Raw genomic sequence first — 17,410 nt, forward strand, 5'->3', positions numbered from 1 at the left:
TCAACCTCAAGAACTCCCTTCTTCATAGGCGTCCCATTACTCACAGGATTCCTTTCAGAAGTGTACATGAACTGGTTATTAGCAACCATGTCAATGAGTTCTTGAGCTTCTGCAGGCGTTTTCTTTAGGTGAATGGATCCACCTGCAGAAGTGTCCTGTGACATCTTTGATAGCTCAGATAAACCATCATAGAATATATCCAGGATGGTCCATCCTGAAAGCATGTCAGAAGGACACTTTTTGGTCAACTGTTTGTATCTTTCCCAAGCTTCATAGAGGGATTCACCTTCTTTCTGTCTGAAGGTTTGAACATCAGCTCTAAGCTTGCTCAGCTTTTGAGGAGGAAAGTACTTGGCTAAGAAAGCCGTGACCAGCTTATCCCAAGAGTTCAGGCTGTCTTTAGGTTGAGAATCCAACCATAATCTAGCTCTGTCTCTTATAGCAAAAGGGAAAAGCATGAGCCTGTAGACTTCAGGATCTATTCCATTAGTCTTAACAGTATCATATATCTGCAAGAATTCAGTTAAGAACTGAAAAGGATCTTCAGATGGAAGTCCATGAAACTTGCAGTTCTGCTGCATCAGAGAAACTAATTGAGGTTTCAGCTCAAAGTTGTTTGCTCCAATGGCAGGAATGGAGATGCTTCTTCCATGTAAATTGGAATTAGGTGCAGTAAAGTCACCAAGCATCCTCCTTGCATTATTATTATTTTCGGCTACCATCTCCTCTTCCTGTTCGAAAATTTCTGAAAGGTTTTCTCTGGATTGTTGTATTTTAGCTTCTCTTTAATTTTCTCTTCAGAGTCCTTTCAGGTTCTGGATCTGCTTCCACAAGAATGTTCTTATCCTTGCTCCTGCTCATAATACAAGGAAGAATGGACAGAAAAATGATAATAATAATAATAGAGATCCTTTATACCACAGTATAGGGATCCCTTATATGAGTAGAAGAAAAGAGGAAGAAATTCGAACACAGATAGAAGAGGGGGTTCGAATTTGGTGATGATGTGAGGAAGAGATGTTAGTTAATGAATGAATAAATAGAATAGGATGAGAGAGAAGGAGGGAATTTTCGAAAATCATTTTTGAAAAGGGGTTAGTGATTTTTGAAAATGGTTTTTGAAAAATTAGTTAGTATTTTTCGAAATTTTTTTTTTGAAATAAAAAAAAATAAATAAACATAATTAGTTAATTAAAAAGAAATTTTTGAAAAAGGGGAGGATATTTTCGAAAATTGAGAGGGAGAATTAGTTAGGTGGTTTTGAAAAAGTTAAGAAACAAACAAAAAGTTAGTTAGTTAGTTGAAACAAATTTTGAAAAGATAAGAAGTTAGGAAGTTAGAAAAGATATTTTGAAAAGATATTTTTGAATAAGATAAGATAAGAAGATATTTTTGAAAAGATATGATTGAAATTAGTTTTGAAAAAGATTTGATTTTTAAAATCACAATTAATGACTTGATTCATAAGAAATCACAAGATATGATTCTAGAACTTAAAGTTTGAATCTTTCTTAACAAGTAAGTAACAAACTTCAAATTTTTGAATCAAAACATTAATTGTTTATGTTATTTTCGAAAATTTAATACAAAAATAAGAAAAAGATTTTTGAAAAATATTTTTGGAATTTTCGAAAATAACTAAGAATTTTGAAAAAGATTTGATTTTTGAAAAAGATTTTGAAAAAGATAAGATTTTCAAATTGAAAATTTGATTTGAGTCATGAGAAACAATTTGATTTTTAAAAATTTTTGAAAAAGTCAATCCAAATTTTCGAATTTGGATGAGAGAAAAAGGGAAAGATATTTTTTTTTATTTTTGAAATTTTTATGAAAAACATGAAAATTATGCAATGCATGAAATTTTTAGATCAAAACATGTGATGCATGCAAGAATGCTATGAATATCAAGATGAACACCAAGAACACTATGAAGATCATTATGAACATCAAGAACACAATTTTGAAAAAATTTTTAATGCAAAGAAAACATGCAAGACACCAAACTTAGAATTCTTTAATGCTTACGCACTAAGAATTCAAGAATGCATATGATAAACATGAAAAGACACAAAACAAAAAATCATCAAGATCAAACAAGAGGACTTACCAAGAACAACTTGAAGATCATGAAGAACACCATGAATGCATAAGAATTTTCGAAAAATGCAAGATGCATATGCAAGTGACACCAAACTTATAACATGACTCAAGACTCAAACAAGAAACACAAAATATTTTTGATTTTTATGATTTTCTAATTTTTTTTTTGTATTTTCTTTTAATTTTTTCGAAAATTATTGTGAAAATTTAGAATAAGGATTTCAAAATCTTCAATATGAATTCCAGGAATCTTGTCATGTTAGTCTTAAAGCTCCAATCAAAGGGTCAGGCATGGCTTAATAGCCAGCCAAGCTTTAATAAAAATATGAGTGTAATTCAGACATGACAAGCCTGACATACCCTATCCAGAAGGATTGGGCATGACTCCACTGAAGTGATTAGCCAATCCCAAAGCAGTTTGGGTATGGCTTTACAGCCAGATAGGCTTCAACATGCTTCATGAAACACTAGAATTCATTCTTAAAAATTTTGAAGCCATAGAATAATTTATTTTTGAAAACATTATTTTTAGTAAAATTTTTTTTTTTTCGAAAACAAGTGAGAAATTTTTGAAAGATTTTTGAAAAATTTTTGAAAAAAAAAACAAAAAGAAAATTACCTAATCTGAGCAACAAGATGAACCGTCAGTTGTCCAAACACGAACAATCCCCGGCAACGGCGCCAAAAACTTGGTGCACAAAATTGTGATCTCCAGGTTCGAATAATCCCTGGTAATGGCTCCAAAGCTTGGTGCTCTGATCTCAATACATAATTCTCACAACTTCGATACAACTAACCAGCAAGTGCACTGGGTCGTCCAAGTAATACCTTACGTGAGTAAGGGTCGAATCCCACGGAGATTGTTGGTATGAAGCAAGCTATGGTCACCTTGTAGATCTCAGTCAGGCGGATTTAAACATGATATTTTATTAGATTAAAATAAACAATAAAAGGGATAGAGATACTTATGTAGATTCATTGGCAGGAATTTCAGATAAGCGAATGGAGATGCTTTTCGTTCCTCTGAACCTCTGCTTTCCTGCTATCTTCATCCAATCAGTCTTACTCCTTTCCATGGCTGGCTTTATGTGATACGTCACCACAGTCAATGGCTACTTTCGGTCATCTCTCGGGAAAATGATCCAATGCCCTGTCACGGCACGGCTAATCGTTTGGAGGCATCACCCTTGTCAATGGCTTCATCTTATCCTCTCAGTGAATAATATGCTCACGCACCCTGTCACGGCACGGCTATTCATCTGTCGGTTCTCGATCATGCTGGAATAGGATTTACTATCCTTTTGCGTCTGTCACTAACGCCCTGCAATCGCGAGTTAGGAGCTCGTCACAGTCATTCAATCATTGAATCCTACTCGGAATACCACAGACAAGGTTTAGACCTTTCGGATTCTCTTGAATGCCGCCATCATTCTAGCTTACGCCACGAAGATTCTGGTTAGGAGATCTAAGAGATACTCATTCTAGCTTAATTCATGTAGAACAGAAGTGTTTGTCAGGCACGCGTTCATAAGGGAGAAGGATGATGAGCGTCACACATAATCATCACCTTCATCACGTTCTTGGGTGCGAATGGATATCTTAGAAGAGAAATAAGAAGAATTGAATAGAAAACAATAGTACTTTTGCATTAATCTTTGAGGAACAACAGAGCTCCACACCTTAATCTATGGAGTGTAGAAACTCTACCGTATGAAAATACATAAGTGAAGGTCCAGGCATGGCCGAGATGGCCAGCCCCCTAAACGAGATCAATAGTCTCCTAAGATGAATAATGGAATAAAACTGAGACCAAAGATGCCTAATACAATAGTAAAAGGTCCTATTTATAATAAACTAGTCACTAGGGTTTACATGAGTAAGTAATTGATGCATAAATCCACTTCCGGGGCCCACTTGGTGTGTGCTTGGGCTTGGGCTTGAGTGTTACACGTGCAGAGGCCATTTGTGGAGTTGAACGCCAGTTTCTGTGCCAGTTTGGGCGTTCAACTCTGGTTTTGGATCCTTTTCTGGCGTTGGACGCCAGATTTGGGCAGAAGGCTGGCGTTGAACGCCAGTTTACGTCGTCAATTCTTGGCCAAAGTATGGACTATTATATATTGATGGAAAGCCCTGGATGTCTACTTTCCAACGCAATTAAAAGCGCGCCATTTCGAGTTCTGTAGCTCCAGAAAATCCACTTTGAGTGCAGGGAGGTCAGAATCCAACAGCATCAGTAGTCCTTTTTCAACCTCTGAATCTGATTTCTGCTCAAGTTCCTCAATTTCAGCCAGAAAATACCTGAAATCACAGAAAAACACACAAACTCATAGTAAAGTCCAGAAATGTGAATTTAACATAAAAACTAATTAAAACATCCCTAAAAGTGACTAGATCCTACTAAAAACATACTAAAAACAATGTCAAAAAGCGTATAAATTATCCGCTCATCAATGACCTAAAGGAATTAGGATCAATAATGTATAATGGTTAGGGATTTAAGGAAGGAAGTTAGTGTTTACAAACTTAAGTACCTATGCTGTAGAAATTCTGGAGAATTTTGGATAGCAATTTAAAATAAAAACTGGGAGCAATCTAGATGTGATTTTCGATCCAAATTATTTTTCTATCAACATAAAGAAGTCAAGATTACTCCATAAAAATATCAGAGAATTTGGCCAAGTGGTTTGGAAAATATGAACTTTTGAAGTTTAGTGGTTGCTGTAGAATTTTCTGATTTTTTGGTTCTGTAGTACCAAATTTCAGCTGCTATAACTTTTGATTTATTCGGAATTTTGAGTTGCTTCCAAAAGATTTTTAAGATCTATTAGTATATTTTACATGAGTATAAATTTCATGTTCACATCTATTTTGTTGACTTAATTAAGTCACTTGGGTGCTGGATTGCTTGCTGAAACTTCTAAACTGAGTTATGAAAACAGGGCACCACTTCCAATTGACAATTAATTAATCAAATGAAGTGATATGAACCTGAAACTTGTGAGTTTTGAAACTTAGAGCTGTTGATTATGATCTCACCAAAATTTAGAGGCAATGGATTAGAATTGAAATTGTTATGGATTTTATAAAAACACTGTTGTTTGTTGTTTTTCTGAATCCTTATAAGTGCAGTAGCAAAATTTTTAAAACTTGGTATAAAATTCAATTCTAATCCAATTGTAGTAAAACCTAATTCAAATTAAAGATTAAGATCTCTAGAATGACCTTACTAAGAGAGATAGTCCGTTCCTAAGTTTTCACAACATAAAAACCACATAATTAAGATAGCAAGGTGCTGTTCCAAAAATCTAGAACAACAGTCTCGGTTTTTCTTCAATATCTAGCATTAGACTGCCCAGAAAAATATGATTCTTAAAAAGCATAAGTTGTCCCTGTGAATGTTTAAAGTTAATAGGTGATGCAGAGGTATGTTTAGTAACATGGTGATGCGGAGGTATGGTTAGTTATATTGTGATGCAGAGGTATGCGTATTTATAAGGTGATGCGGATGCATAATGAAAAGAAAGAAATTAAGAAACTATGAGTGGATAATGAATCATGAGAACTATTTGTTTAAATAGGACTTTGTGAGAAATGCTAATGTCCGTTTAACTAATAGCATAATGTATGTTGAATGGGCCTTGTGCCAAATTGCTACTGTGAAAAGGCCTGCCTAACTGATAGCATGAGATTGCTAATGCAAGAATGTTCGCCTAACTGATAGATTATTTCTACCGTGATGCCAAGATATCCTAACTAACATACCCATGATGATAATTGTGCTCGACTGACACGGTAAAAAAATCATATTCAGGGTTCGCCCCGAGTAACGTCGGGTTGCGGGTAGACAACCGACGCATGAGCTCATGGCCTGCACTAGGTACAGGCATGCATCATAAATTGTTTGTGCATTTGATTGTAATTGTTTACTATTTATTCTTTCTGCTATATGATATCTGCTTCTTTTTAATTTTCTATTCTCTGATTCTTGTTTGTATTCTAAAGTTGTATAATTACAATTTCTCCAAAGCTTAGATTAAGATAGTAAAACTAAGAATAATTTCCATAAAGAATAGAATAAGGAGCGGCATTAACCCCCAATGGAAGATGCCAAGATAGAGTTATGTCAGAGCCACAATACGGAAGTAGCCAAGAGACTTAGCAAGCGAGTTATTACAATAGAGCTAGAACTCTAAGGTTCACAAGAGAAATGTGTTTTTATGGTGTCGCTTTACTGGGAACCATATAGGTTCTCACCCCTTCCTTTTCCATTTCCCCCCAGATGGAGGATTTTGACTTGTCTGCCACCACCAGAGTTCTACTTAGAGAGGTATCAGAGGAGCTTGTGTTTTCAGACTCTACAAAAGTTGCTCGAGACTAGTCCTGAGATGATGTTCTGCAGACCTGCGCCTCAGCGGTGGTGTGATATAGGACAAATGGTCTTTGTTTCCTTAGAATCTTCTTTCCCTCACTTTTATAGCTTTTCGAGGGGTAGAGTTTGTTATTTTCTTCTGTTAGCCGGATACCAGTTTAGGGATTTTCTATATGAACCAGGTATTCCGGAAAGTTGTCAGTTGTATCTAAGTTTATATGTATATCTATATATAGCTAAGCGTGTCAAGTTTTTATGAACTAACTTAAGATGTATATATGTATGAAAGTTTTTTCTGTAATCTTGTTGCCAGTTGATTTTGCTATTAGTTTGTATTTATTTTATTTTGTATATTTGGGATAATGATTATGGTTTTACTAACGAGTTTGTTAAGAAAAGCAAATGATAAAAATAAGCTAACATACGTGATCCCGTTAGTATGAAAAGCTCATATATAGTAAATATTATCGAGTCTAGAGTTTTATATGATTACTGAAAAGTGACACCTGATGACTGGCAGTGATCCGGACCTGCCAGAAGTTAGGTCGTTACAACTTGGTATCATAGCAGTTTGTTTCTAATAGAGCCTGGGAATGAACTAGCTATGCTTCATTGCATACTCTACTTTTGTTTTCTCATGCTGTTAGGGTATCTTCATTGATACATTTAGCATGATCGTCTGCGAGCACTTATTCAGGAATTATTTATACTTAATCTGATATGTTAAGATTGATCACCTTGACCTTGATTGTTGGGAATGAATAAGATCTCAATGACTATGAGTAGACAAATTTATTGATATAGGGTTTCTCGCAAACACATGCAATTATCAGATAGACCAGCATCTTAAAACTTTTAAATGCCGATGACAATATTTGTGTGGGATGTGATGACAAGTCATCTTAGCCTATTTTAACTAGTCTTTTTCTTTTGTTTTCATTAGAATTATGCAGTTTCTTGAGCTACAAGCAAGCCAATTAGGTAGATTTTCATGTTTCCTTTGATTTAATCAACCATGTATGAATTCATGCTATTTCATGAGGTTTTATACTATAATTGTTACATATTATGAAAGAATGAATATCTCATCATTTTAAGCATAGCTTTGATGTGTTTGGTTGATTAATGATAGGTAAAAAGAAAGCTTGGAGAAAGGTTGAAGCAAGAAGGAATAGCTAGGAGTAAAGAGAAGACAATGGAATAAGTGAAATTGAACCAGGAAGCAAAAAGCTGGACCAAAAGTTAGCCTCAAACTTTTGCACAACCTTTTGGGTGAAAAGTTAGCCCCAACGTTAGCCCCTAACTTTTGGGCTAACGTTGGAACTTGAAAATCACTCCCTGGGTACCAAAAGTTTGCGCCAACGTTAGCCCCTAACTTTGAGGCTAACGTTGGCACATGAAAATCACCCCTGGACACCAAAAGTTTGCGCCAACGTTAGCCCCTAACTTTGAGGCTAACGTTGGCATGAGAAAAACACTCCCTGGGCACCAAAAGTTTGCGCCAACGTTAGCCCCTAACTTTGAGGCTAACGTTGGCACATGAAAACTACAAGGGGAGGAGCAAAAGTTTGCGCCAACGTTAGCCCCTAACTTTTGGGCTAACGTTGGCGCCACAAGTGCACCAAGGAAGGCCAACGTTGGTGCAAAAGTTAGACCCCTAACTTTTGCACCAACGTGAGTATCAGTAAGATATGGGGGCTGATATGAAAAGTTGGACCAAAAGTTAGACCCTAACTTTTGCTCCAACTTTTGTAAAACTCCAACCCGGTTCATTTGGTTCACTTTGGTTCTTCTCCAAACTCCAAGAGCAATCAACCAAGGCCTCTTTCAACCCAATTCCACCAAGAGCAAAGGCCCAACTCAAGGCTTGAAGATCATTTGAAGAAAGTGTATAAATAGGATAGAATTCAAGTTTTCGGAGAACTTTCCCTTGGAATTTTCATAATAGTTTTCGGAGAGCTTTGGATATTGAGTGATCTTTAATTTCTTAGTCTTGGGGAAGGAGAATTCATTTCTCTTCCTCTTAGTTTTATTGCTTTCAATTTCAATTACAATTGTCTTGGATCTTGGGTTGGAGAATTGAAGAAATTCTGTTTCAATCTCATCCTTGGATCTCTCTGCTTTATTTACTGCTTGATTGAATTTAATTTTTGTTAATTGTTCTTCATCTACTTTCCTTGCAATTTACAATTCCCTTGCAATTGTTCTTGTTGGATCTAGGAAGGCATTGAGATCTAGACTCGGTTTTCTAGTCTCTGGGTCCTGAGATCTGAACTTTCAATTTCTAATTCTCTGTTTACTGTTTTCATGTTCATTTACTTTTCTGCTTCAAGATCCAATTTAACCCAAACCCTCTTCTACTTCTCTGCTTGATGCAAATTTACTTTTCCTTGTTTAATTTCTGCAAATCCAAGTCCCAATCCCCTTTACAATTCAAGTCATTTACATTTCTTGCACTTTAAGATTCCGCAATTTACATTTCTTGCATTCTAAGTTTCTGCCATTTAATTTCTTGTTCTTTAAGATTCAGCAATTTATTTCCTGTTCTCTTTAATTCCATGCAATTTAATTTCTGCAAATCACAAAATACTCAACCAAATCTTGATTCGCTTGACTAAATTAACCACTAAGCTAAAATTGCTTAATCCTTCAATCCCTGTGGGATCGACCTCACTCCCGTGAGTTTTTATTACTTGATGCGACCCGGTATACTTGCCGGTTAGATTTGTGTGTTTTGGGAGAAATTCATTTTTCCACCAAAATACTCATCAAGTTTTTGGCGCCGTTGCCGGGGATTGATTAGATTGACAATGATCAAGTGAGGTGGTAATCTAGATCAAGCACTTTTTCTTTAATTTTGATTAACCCACTAACTGTTTGATTTTTTGCTTAAACTAACTAACACTTCAATCTAGCAGTAGATTGAAGTGTCACTGGTTTTGTGCATTTTTCATGCTCTGCTTGTATGTCAGGCACAAGAAGAACCACACCCAATTTTCATGAACAAGACGAAAGAACTCTCAGGAGGTTAAGAAGAGCTGAAAGAGGGAAAAATGTTGCTGGAGAGGAAGAATCAGATGAAGAATATCATGAATTGGAGGAACACTCAACAAATCCAACAAATCCACCAGTGAGAATGGTCAACAACAATGGTCAATCCCAGAGGAGAGTATTGGCTTCCTATACCTTTGCAAATGCTAGACATTGTGGAAGCAGCATTCTCACCCCTAATGTCAATACAAATAACTTCGAATTAAAGCCACAACTCATCACTTTAGTCCAAAACAATTGCTCTTTTGGGGGAGGACCGTTGGAGGATCCAAATCAACATCTATCTACCTTCTTAAGGATTTGTGACACTGTCAAGTCCAATGGTGTGAATCCTGAAACTTACAAGCTTCTGCTGTTCCCGTTCTCATTAAGGGACAAGGCCGCACAATGGCTTGAAACTTTCCCCCAAGGAAGCATCACTAGTTGGGATGACTTGATAACTAAATTTCTAGCCAAATTCTATCCACCTCAAAGAGTCATCAGGCTGAAGACTGAGGTGCAAACATTCACGCAATTGGATGCTGAAAATCTGTATGAAGCATGGGAAAGATACAAGGCTCTGCTGAGGAAATGTCCACCAGAAATGTTCACTGAGTGGGACAAGCTACAGAACTTCTATGAAGGACTCACTCTAAATGCTCAAGAATCACTTGACCACTCAGCTGGAGGATCATTGCAACTGATGAAAACAGCAGAAGAAGCTCAAAATCTTATTGACATGGTGGCTAACAACCAATATTTCTTTGGCCATCAGAGACAACGCCAACCATCACTAAGGAAAGGAGTGTTAGAAATGGAAGGGGTTGACATCCTCCTAGCTCAAAACAAGATAATGCAGGAGCAGATTCAACAACAATTTGAGCAAATGGCTAAAAAGATTGATAGCTTGCAAGTTGCAACAGTGAATACAAGCCAACCATCAACCAAATGGGGGCAAAATGAAGAAAACCAAGAAGATCAGCAGCAGGAGCAACCTCAATATGTGCATAACCAAAGCTCCGGCCAAAATGAAGTCTATGGTGACACCCACAATCCATCCTGGAAGAACCATCCCAATCTCAGATGGGGAGATAACCACACCCACAGCCAGCAACCGTGGCAGAAAAACTCAAACCAAAACAACTCAAGAAACACAACTTACTCAAACCACGACCAGCAAAACACTAATAATAATCAATACAAGAAACCACAAAATACATATCAACCACCCCACCACAATCCACAAACTCATCAAAATAGCATTTCCGCACCAACATCTAACCCCCAAAACTACCACACTACCCCTACAAATAACTTCCAGCAACCACATTCCACCCCCATCATACCACCAATAGACCATCATGAAAGTAGAATTTCAAGTCTTGAGGCAGCCATACAAGCAATTGCTCAGTCCACTCAAAGCTTGGTCAAAATGCAAGAGAGAAATGAAGCTACCATGAAGAGCCTTGAACGACAAGTGGGATAATTGGCCAAACAAGCTGAACGGCCAACCAATGTTCTCCCAAGTGATACAATCTCCAATCCAAAGGACAAAGGAAAAGCTACAAAGTGGGAGGAGTGCAAAGCAATCATAGTGGGAAGTGAAAAGACTAGGGAGAAGGAAGCCATCAATCAAGAAGAACACAACAGAGAAGTTCTACAAGAAGAGACAGAAGAGAGAAGTGAAGAGGATAGAAAGACCAAGAATGCAAAAAGCTCAAAGAGAGATAAGGACATCCCTGAAACACAACTACAAGAAAAGAAGGAAGGGATGAAGCCATATATCCCCAAACTTCCATATCCTCAAAGATTCAAAAAAGAAAACGAGGATAAGCAATACTCAAAGTTCCTAAACATATTCAAGACACTCAGCATCAATATTTCTTTCTTAGAAGCACTTGAACAGATGCCATTATATGCTAAATTTATGAAAGAAGTGCTAACAAAGAAAAGACCCTTGAAGGAAGGACAGATTATTGAAATGACAATGGAGTGTAGTGCTATTCTCCAAAGAGGTCTACCAGAGAAGAAGGATGATCCTGGAAGGTTTTATATACCTTGTACCATAGGAAACATAATTATTGAGAAATCATTCTGTGACCTTGGTGCAAGTATAAACTTGATGCCTCTATCTCTTATGAGGAAGCTTAAAATTTTTGAGCTGAAACCCACTCGAATAACTCTTCAAATGGCTGACAAGTCCATTCAACAAGCACTTGGAGTTGTAGAGAATGTGCTGGTAAAACTGGGAAAATTTCTTCTCCCAGTTGATTTTGTCATCCTGGATATGGAGGAAGACCCTAACACTCCCATCATCTTGGGGAGACCTTTTCTTGCTACGGACAGAGCATTGATAGATGTTGAAAAAGGGGAATTATTGCTGAGAGTGCATGATGAGCACCTAGCATTCCATGTTTTTAAAACCCCACATGAGCCCACTCAAGAAGAAGAGTGTGTGGAAAATAAGGCCAGAGATCAAAGTTTGAAGGAGGTAGTCAATGAGTTAACTCCAAGACTTCTACATCCATGCTTGAAAGAAGTGGAGATGGTGCAACAGACCAAAGAAATCAAGGAGGAACTAGATCCAAAACCCCCAGATGAGAACCTCAACATTCCAGATAAAGAACCACCAAGGCATGAATCATCTCCTAAGAAAGAAGAGAAGAAGAAGAGGCCAAAAGGGTGGAAAAACAAGAAAATCCCCACTGAAGGCTTTTCACCAGGGGATAAAGTAGTGTTAAACACACAACCAATGAAGATGTCTCCACAATTATTTGAATATTACACTGTGAACCGGGTCCTTTCACTTGAACACTTAGAGATCATCAAAGAGGAGACTGGAAGGAAGTTCACAGTAAGAGGAGAAAAGTTGAGGCACTATGATTTTCAGCCCCCATGATCAAAGAATGAAGGATGTCAAGCTAGTGACATTAAAAGAGCGCTTGTTGGGAGGCAACCCAACCTGAGGTAGTTCTTTTTTTTATAGCTAGTTCAATAAAAAGGTTAAGTAGATTCACCTGTATTGTAAGGAGCTAAGTTTGGTGTTGCACACCAAAACAATTTAAGGGAGAATGAAGGATTCTAAGTTTGGTGTTCCACCGAAATCTCATTTACAAACACATTCTCACCTTCTGCATAAAGGGTTGCTAGCTCCAAGCAATCAGATGAATCATTTAATCATTGTCTGTTTCTAGTTTTTAGTTTTATTGCCTTTAGCAAAGACACAAGGATTTCACATGTGGTTAACTTGATGCATCAGAGGCAGTGGCGAGGGACTAAGTTTGGTGTTCACACACCAAAGTAAGTTCAAAAGCCTATAAGAAAGTCTTGCACACTAACCAATTACCTAAGGGCTTGAGAAGCAAGCAACTTTTGAGAATTATGCAGGGAATTCACTACCATTTGAAGACACTATGCATCATAACTCAAAAGGGCACAGCAGAAGGAAGGACAAAGGAACTGCAAACCAATAGGTTGTATCTACACTTAACTCTTGCTGTTGAAAAATGCTTTGACTTGTGTCTTGCTAAAGTGTTCATCTAGTACAAGTAGAATCACTCTTAAAATAGGTAAGCTAGTCTAAGTGTGTGCTTGTATGTTTACTTTCACTTGACAAAAAGCATGCTTTATCCCCTGCATTTTCAATTCAATAAAAGAAATGTTTGAATGTGAAGTGAGATAGTTCTCTGTTAGATAGAAGTACAATAAAAGTAAGTGGTGGTATGTATGTGTGATTGTATGATAGCTCACTTTTAGTGAATAAGAGAACTAGGATGTCTCCTCTTAAGTAAAGAGTGGCCTACTGTCTATGAATCTCAATCAAAAAAAAAAAAAATTCCTTGGTTAGAAAGAAAAATAAAAAGAAAGAAAGAAAAGAGATAGCCAAAAAGTGGCAGAACAAAAGGAAACAAAAAGAAACAAAGCTGGACACCAATAGCTTGAACTTTAAAATATATGCCTGTGGTGTCTTTGTACTAGGATCTACTTGGATTAGTAAGCTCTTAGGAGTGCATCAACACTCGGTGACTTGGGTTAACTAATCCGGGATCATCAGCTAAAAGTCCACTATCAAGAGCAACCTAACTACATGGCATTTAGTAACCCAAAGAGGTGCTGGGCATCAATGTTTTAAGAAGGAATGTGAGCCAAGTGTCTATGGTGAATAATGTGTCAAGTATAAAGAAAAGGAAATGAACTTGCTACACATGACACTCAAATAAAGCTTATAAACAAAGTAATAGCCAAGGATAAAGGAATAATGAGAGGTCATAGCAGTATGTTACTTGAAGCTTGAAGGAGACTTTCTAGGCCTAGGAGTCAATAAGAAGTGAGTATTTACATATCCACACAAAATCCCATGAACTATCAATAATACTCTGCTAGCATGAACATCCTTTTCCATTTCATTCTTTCTTCTCAATAAATCTTTTCTTGCTTGGGGACAAGCAAGCTTTAAGTTTGGTGTTGTGATGACAAGTCATCTTAGCCTATTTTAACTAGTCTTTTTCTTTTGTTTTCATTAGAATTATGCACTTTCTTGAGCTACAAGCAAGCCAATTAGGTAGATTTTCATGTTTCCTTTGATTTAATCAACCATGTATGAATTCATGCTATTTCATGAGGTTTTATACTATAATTGTTACATATTATGAAAGAATGAATATCTCATGATTTTAAGCATAGCTTTGATGTGTTTGGTTGATTAATGATAAGTGAAGAAAGCTTGGAGAAAGGTTGAAGCAAGAAGGAATAGCTAGGAGTAAAGAGAAGACAATGGAATAAGTGAAATTGAACCAGGAAGCAAAAAGCTGGACCTAAAGTTAGCCTCAAACTTTTGCACAAACTTTTGGGTGAAAAGTTAGCCCCAACGTTAGCCCCTAACTTTTGGGCTAACGTTGGAACTTGAAAATCACTCCACGGGTACCAAAAGTTTGCGCCAACGTTAGCCCCTAACTTTGAGGCTAACGTTGGCACATGAAAATCACCCCTGGGCACCAAAAGTTTGCGCCAACGTTAGCCCCTAACTTTGAGGCTAACGTTGGCATGAGAAAAACACTCCCTGGGCACCAAAAGTTTGCGCCAACGTTAGCCCCTAACTTTGAGGCTAACGTTGGCACATGAAAACTACAAGGGGAGGAGCAAAAGTTTGCGCCAACGTTAGCCCCTAACTTTTGGGCTAACGTTGGCGCCACAAGTGCACCAAGGAAGGCCAACGTTGGTGCAAAAGTTAGACCCCTAATTTTTGCACCAACGTGAGTATCAGCAAGATATGGGGGCTGATATGAAAAGTTGGACCAAAAGTTAGACCCTAACTTTTGCTCTAACTTTTGGTCCAACTTTTGTAAAACTCCAACCCGGTTCATTTGGTTCACTTTGGTTCTTCTCCAAACTCCAAGAGCAATCAACCAAGGCCTCTTTCAACCCAATTCCACCAAGAGCAAAGGCCCAACTCAAGGCTTGATGATCATTTGAAGAAAGTGTATAAATAGGATAGAATTCAAGTTTTCAGAGAGCTTTCCCTTGGAATGTTCATAATAGTTTTTGGAGAGCTTTCGATATTGAGTGATCTTTAATTTCTTAGTTTTGGGGAAGGAGAATTCATTTCTCTTCCTCTTAGTTTTATTGCTTTCAATTTCAATTACAATTGTCTTGGATCTTGGGTTGGAGAATTGAAGAAATTCTGTTTCAATCTCATCCTTGGATCTCTCTGCTTTATTTACTGCTTGATTGAATTTAATTTTTGTTAATTGCTCTTCATCTACTTTCCTTGCAATTTACAATTCCCTTGCAATTGTTCTTGTTGGATCTAGGAAGGCATTGAGATCTAGACTCGGTTTTCTAGTCTCTGGGTCTTGAGATCTGAACTTTCAATTTCTAATTCTCTGTTTACTGTTTTCATGTTCATTTACTTTTCTGCTTCAAGATCCGATTTAACCCAAACCCTCTTCTACTTCTCTGCTTGATGCAAATTTACTTTTCCTTGTTTAATTTTTGCAAATCCAAGTCCCAATCCCCTTTACAATTCAAGTCATTTACATTTCTTGCACTTTAAGATTCCGCAATTTACATTTCTTGCATTCTAACTTTCTGCCATTTAATTTCTTGTTCTTTAAGATTCAGCAATTTATTTCCTGTTCTCTTTAATTCCATGCAATTTAATTTCTGCAAATCACAAAACACTCAACCAATTCTTGATTCGCTTGACTAAATTAACCACTAAGCTAAAATTGCTCAATCCTTCAATCCCTGTGGGATCGACCTCACTCCCGTGAGTTTTTATTACTTGATGCGACCCGGTACACTTGCCGGTTAGATTTGTGTGTTTTGGGAGAAATTCATTTTTCCACCAAAATACTCATCAGGATGCAGCTACTGTACTTAGAAGTACGGTTGAATATTAGACATTGGGATAGGAATAGTACAAGAGTAGATAAGAATAGCTTAGTTTGGTAAAGTAGTAATTTGATCTTAGTCGAACCCTTGAACCCCATATGTCTTTGTTATCAGGATTGATCAGGCCTCAAGCACGAACAACTCAATTCGGAAGTGTTACACGTACAACTAGGAGTGCATTTACTATGAGGAGATGCTCAACCTTGATGATTGCAAGATTTCAAGGTATAACTGAATTGACCCAGAAACCCGAGAGGAGAATTACCAACCAAGGAAGATCAAGAGTTTTGCTAAGCGAGTGCGAGGATTTGACTGACCGAAGGACACACCACAAAGCATGAAGCATAGTGCAAGCAAGCTATCTAGTGATTGTAACACAAGACCTCCGAACATACTTGGCCCTGCGCAAGAATACTTCAAGATTAGGCACGACGAGAATGTTCATGATGAACTCAAGACAACTCGATGTAAGTGATGCACAACAAAAGCGTAGTGGCACAAGATACGAAAGTGAAGAGATTCTATCGACTTTGCTTACGAATACCTTTAGGAACAAACCTTTCCTTGCGTAAGATAGTTGTTAGGATAGTTAAGATATGTTCTTTTGTGGTTTTATAACCCTTAAGATACACTCGAAGTTTCCAGGGCGAAACTTCTTCTACGGTGGGTGGGATATAACACCCCGATTCTTCACAGAGTTATTCTCAAAAATTTTGTGATGAGAAATTCGATAAATATCTGAGAATCAACTCATCATAAAATAATAAGGCAGATTTAGACTTGATAAGTGAAAAGAATAGATATATCATTAGAATAGTTAGATCAAGACCGCACCTGATTGAGTTATCAAAATGCTCTTGGTTATTTGATAAACCAAGATTATCCCACAATTCCATTTCCTTTCCCTTAATTCAGCAGAATCACAAGCCACAAACCAAGAAAATCTTACCCTGATTAATTCCCTCCACTCTTTTGCATTTCAGCATCAAGCTAAACCAAAGGAGCAACCATGGTTCCACCACTTGCATTTAATTCCATGTCTATGTGTTACAGAGAGGAGAAAATAGCAAAGTTCTTCACCATCAGTTCCTCTCACCTCCCTTCTTTCATTCAAAGAGCCACAAGATTCTCATCCTTCGTTATATCATATAAGAACCTGTAAGGGAAGAGAGAGAGAGAGAGAGAGAGAGAGAGAGAGAGAGAGAGAGAGAGAGAGAGAGAGAGAGAGAGAGAGAGAGAGAACCAGCGATGGACAAAGGAGGAGAAGGAGAGAGCAAGAATGGATTTCTGTCATCTCCAGCGCACCATCACCGAGGAAAAGAGGACGAAGGCCATGGAAGGTGCTGATCGAAACTAGGGAGGGAGCTTCATCTTCTTCCCTATTTGATTTCTTCAGAGCTTCACTACTAGGTATGACTAAGTAACCTCTATTCTTTCTTTTTTTCCCTAATCCAAAAATCAAACTTTTATTGTGCTCTATTTCTTGCTAGAGTGACCGAATTCCCCAAGAACCGCCAC

General features: G+C 37.4%; 1 non-coding gene across 1 annotated transcript; it reads left to right on the forward strand.

The window, feature by feature from the left end:
- The first annotated feature begins 218 nt into the window (after window positions 1-218).
- Window positions 219-326, forward strand: LOC112745444 (small nucleolar RNA R71). Its single transcript, XR_003173372.1, has one exon. It is a non-coding gene; the product is annotated as a small nucleolar RNA R71 (small nucleolar RNA).
- Window positions 327-17,410: the final 17,084 nt, after the last annotated feature.

The sequence above is a fragment of the Arachis hypogaea genome, chromosome 14 (genome assembly GCF_003086295.3).
Source record: "Arachis hypogaea cultivar Tifrunner chromosome 14, arahy.Tifrunner.gnm2.J5K5, whole genome shotgun sequence".
NCBI lineage: Eukaryota > Viridiplantae > Streptophyta > Magnoliopsida > Fabales > Fabaceae > Arachis > Arachis hypogaea.